We start from the raw sequence: 5,114 nt of genomic DNA, 5'->3' as shown, positions 1-5,114 counted from the left end.
GCTTATCATTTGTGTTGGTATTGATATGACATTCTCATTAGTGATCTATTCACTATATGTCATAATTCCAGTGAACATAATGGGATTTCAAAACTAGCATAAACTTGACATTTGCATTATCATTTCCAAAATGAGTTTGTTTTACTCGTGAGTAAGCATCTGAAATCCAGAAATATTCCACAATGAACATGAATTGAGGAACTTGATGATCCAAAAGTGAAGAATGCTTGAGACCTCCATTGAGCAGGGGCAAGCCACTTCTTTTGATCACACCAGAGCAGAATTTTGAAAACTCTTTTGAGTAGAAAGACAAAACTGCTTCAAGATCCAATCAATCAGAGGCAATCACGTTAAGAAATCTCTACAAGATCTAGTTGATCAGAGGTAGTCGCGTCGAGAAATTGATTCAAGAGCTAGTCGATCAGAGGCAGTCACGTCGATAAATCTCTACAAGATTCAGTTAATAAGAGGCAAACATGTCGAGATTCGATAAATCTCTCTGAAGACGAGTTAGTCAGGGGCACTCCCTCGAAGATCAGCCAATTAGAGGCAAATTTCTTCAAGGCTCGTACTGGGGAAAGCCACCCCAAGAGCCCAAGAAGTCAATCTCTACAAGATGGTTAATCAGAGGAATGCAGTCCCAAAACACTGGGGCACGTCGGATTTAGATGATCCATGACAAAGTCGCTTCATAGCTTGTGACTAAGGAAATCCGTGCAGATACACAACAGATTGGAGCGAGACAATCCAGAAACATAAAGGTTCTCTCCCTGCCTGTGAAAGCTTTTCAGGCCCAGCCTGGGGCACCAGAAGGTCCATGTCATATTCTTCCTTTGGCAGTATCAAGAAGTCAGATGTCAGGAAGTCATACGAGACGCAACCATACCCTATAAATCAAAGTCCTTGCAACCCAAGCTATATGTTCTCAGCATTCATTACAATGTACCCAAGATTGGGGAATCCATAAATCCTTATATCATTGCATAAAACTGTCATGCATAATCCATATCATTCCATTCATGCATATCATCCAGCATAGCATGAAGCTCTCTAAACAAGAAAAATGCAAGCCCAAAACTCCATTGGCACTATTCAACAACCCATTTCCATTGGCATCTTTCCATAATCCACCCCGTCGGCATTACAACAAAAAACATATACATATATGACCTTTTTGACTCTTGTGAAGCTCCTAGTTGGCAACCCCGACAGGATTTTTCAAAGTCATCCCTTTTTCGCTTACCGGTCGTTAGCATATTGCCTTCTTCATGGAGATGATTCCATTGAGATAACTCTCCTTCCGTGAGTTTATTTCGTCGCATGATGCACAAAATCACGTCTCACCCCCCCCCCCCCCTCTCGTTGCCTGTTGCACGAGAAAGGTTTGTCTCTGTCAAGACTTTGCCTTTTGATTTGCTTCGAAATACCCAATGTAGGTTTGGTGAGTCCCGGGAAGGGTAGCCATGTTCTGAAAACGTCATCCCCGTCGTTGTTCCTGCGGGATCCCCTGAGGTTTTTGTGCCTACAGGAAAGTACCCACTTGACATAGCCTGCCAAAGCCCAAACCTTGTTTGGCAAACATCTTGCAAAGTCCAATCCCCATTGGCAAAACCCTTTTAAACTCAGTTCCTACCCGATAATCCCTATCTCTCAAATCCGAGAAACCAATTAAGCACCCGTCAGTGTCTATCACCTTTTTCAATACCCGTTAGTATTGATATCCCCTCACTCATTAATGTGTATCACCTTTTTCAATACCCGTCTGTATTGATATCCCACTCGCCAGTGTCGGTCCCTCTTTTTCGATACTCGTTTCTATTGATACACTCATTTGTGTTAAAACTTTTTTCCCGATACTCGTCTGTATTGGTCTCCGACACTCGTTTGTGTTAAACCTTTTTCTCGATACTCGTTTGTATTGGTCTCTAACACTCGTTTGTATTAAACTTTTTCCCAATACTCATTTGTATTGGTCTCTGACACTCATTTGTGTTAAACCTTTTCCGATACTCGTCTGTATTGGTCTCTAATACTCGTTTGTGTTACCTTTTCCCGATACTCGTTTGTATTGGTCTTCAACACTCGTTTGTGTTAAACCTTTTTCTGATACTCGTCTGTATTGGTGTCCGACACTCGTTTGTGTTAAACCTTTTTTTGATGCTCATTTGTATTGGTCTCCAACACTCGTTTGTGTTAAACCTTTTTCCCGATACTCGTTTGTATTGGTCTCTAATAGTCGTTTGTGTTAAACTTTTTCCCAATACTCATTTGTATTGGTCTCCAACATTCATTTGTGTTAAAACTTTTTCCCGATACTCGTTTGTATTGGTCTTCAATACTCGTTTGTGTTACCTTTTCCGGATACTCATCTGTATTGGTCCCCAACACTCGTTTGTGTTAAACTTTTTTCCAATACTCATTTGTATTGGTCTCCAACACTCGTTTTTGTTAAACTTTTTCCCAATACTCATTTTATTGGTCTCCAACACTCGTTTGTGTTAAACCTTTTTCCAATACTCGTTTGTATTGGTCTTTAACACTCGTTTGTGTTAAATCTTTTTCCAATACTTGTCTGTATTGGTCTCCAACACTCGTTTATGTTAAAACTTTTTTCGATACTCGTCTGTATTGATACACTCGTTTGTATTAACCCCTTTTTTCAATACTCATCGTATTGAGATTGTAACCTTTCTTTGTTTTGACTCATCACCTGTATTCGTTCATACTTATCTTCCCACTCTCAGCTGTGCTGACCCCTTCTGATACTCGTATGTATTGATATCCATCACTCGTTTGTGTAGACCTCATTTTCCGTTTAACCCTTTGGTTAAGAAAGTCTCAATACCTCAGTCATCACATCAAAGGCCAGGTTCCACCTGGAAAATCATTTCTTCTAACATCTTCCTGTTGGTGTAAGTCCTAGAGGCCAATGCTTTTGGTACTTGTATCGAATTATTTATTAATAATAAAAGACTTTTTCTTTATTATGTTTGTTTAATAAAGTCCCTAGAATAGCTAGTCCGTTTAATGTATCAAGTATGACTTAATCATGATATCACATTAGACATAATGACACTATTCTTAAAGTATCCGTAGTCGAGCTTTAGTGTGAAGTGGGATAACATTAAAGCATTAAGACTATTATGTTTGTAGACTGATGATCACATCTCATGGATCATGGATAAAGAGTTATCAAGTCTTAAACATAGGTATGAATATTAGGAGTAATATCTATACCAGATTGACCCGCTATGAGAATACTATATAGAAAGTTATGCAAAGTATCATAAGTTATTCTCATGGTGATAATGGTGTATACCACTCTTCGACCTGAAACCACTATGGACCCTAGATGTAGAGTCGAGTGCTTTATTGCTGATCCAACGTTGTCCGTAACTGGATAACCATAAAGACAGTTAATGGGTACTCCACGAAGCATGCTGAGGGACATGAGTGACCTAGATGGAATTTGCCCATCCTGCATAACAAGATAAATGTCTATGGGCCCAATATTAAATTGGACAAGGATGACACGGTCTATGCCTTGTGTTCAATATAGACATAAGGGCAAAAGGGTAATTATACACATAAGTATTATCACAGAAGGTTTTGTCAGATCACATGACATTTTCGTGTCTTGGGTAGCAGTGATGTGTTGCTAGATACCGCTCACTGTTTATTATGTTAAATGCGTGATTTAATATAATTGCCAACGTCAAGAAAACCTACAGGGTCACACACAAAGGACGAATTGATGAGAGATAGAGTAACTAAGGAACACTGTAAGGTACGGTGCCCTTAAGTGAATTATAGAATATTGTAAGGTACGGTGTACTTGAGTAGAATACGAAATATGGTAAGGTACCATGGGCTTAAGTGATTTTGGGCATATTATAAGATATGGGCCAAAATACACTTAAGTGGGCCTTTTAGCTTGAAGCCCACATAAGTGGTTCTATAAATAGAACCCTTGTGCAGAAGCATTTATTGCGGTTGCATTATTTTCGTTTTCTCTCTCTCTCTCTCTCTCTCTCTCTCTCTCTCTCTCTCACTCAAAGCCTTCATTCGTACCAGCTAGCACTGAGATTGAAAGAATCCGTTCATGTGGACTGAGTAGAGACGTTGTCATCGTTCAACGTTCGTGATCGCTCTGTGGATCTGCGTCAAAGGTTTTGATCGTCACAAGAGATCTGCACCAAAGGTTTCAATCGTCACAAGAGGTAAATATTCTATCACTGATCATGACCATTCGTAAGGATCTCTAAAGGAGAAAATTTTAATTTCCGCTGCACTTTGGATCGCAATTCTCCTTCACTTCCACCCTTTCTCCTCAACGGAAAATTGTTCTCAGCACTTTCCAGGAAATTATGAAAAAAAAACAAAAGTAGAAAGAAAAGCTTGTTAATAAAAAACAGAGAGCTTGTTGAAAAAAAAAAGATCAATCTCATTGCATTAGCATACTGCATATGTAATACATAGCTAACTCTCCATAGCTATCCATTTCACCAAAATACCTTTAAACCCCCAGCAGCTGCCTTGTACAAAAGATACTTTATTCATCCTATACCTCAGTGGAGAATCTCTTCGCGACCTATATTCACATTTCATTTGTTCTTGGTGGGCAATTTTTTTGATATTTTAGTATTTAATCCTCTCCTACATTGAATGTCTGGAAGATGTTACTATCCGCATGTTCATGTTTGAGAAGATTAAATAGGGGCAGCTGTCATACCCTAAAATTCACCATACCCTTCACAAGTTCATCTAGGTCACTGACCCTAAGCATTTGCATATCCTGATAAGCATTCATCTCATATACATGTCCATTGTATCATAGCACATTCCACTTGCATTTGAAAAAGTATAATCGTGGATTCAAGGGTTTTTATCACACAAGGCATGGAAGGTTAAGTCTCCAGGCTAGGGTTCATGTGATGGAAATGATTATATCGTTTGGTTCATTATAAATGATTCAGTTGTTTGTTCACGATCCATGATTTTGGTTCATTGGTTAGAATTGCTTGATTAAGTATCATTTGGCTTTGATTGATTGGACTTCAAGTCTTGGAACTTGGCATGTTTTATTTGGTTCAAGAACATTGGGCTTTTTAGTC

The sequence above is a fragment of the Lathyrus oleraceus genome, chromosome 3 (genome assembly GCF_024323335.1).
Source record: "Lathyrus oleraceus cultivar Zhongwan6 chromosome 3, CAAS_Psat_ZW6_1.0, whole genome shotgun sequence".
Classification (NCBI taxonomy): Eukaryota; Viridiplantae; Streptophyta; class Magnoliopsida; order Fabales; family Fabaceae; genus Lathyrus; species Lathyrus oleraceus.
Note: the sequence above shows the minus strand (reverse complement) of the source record.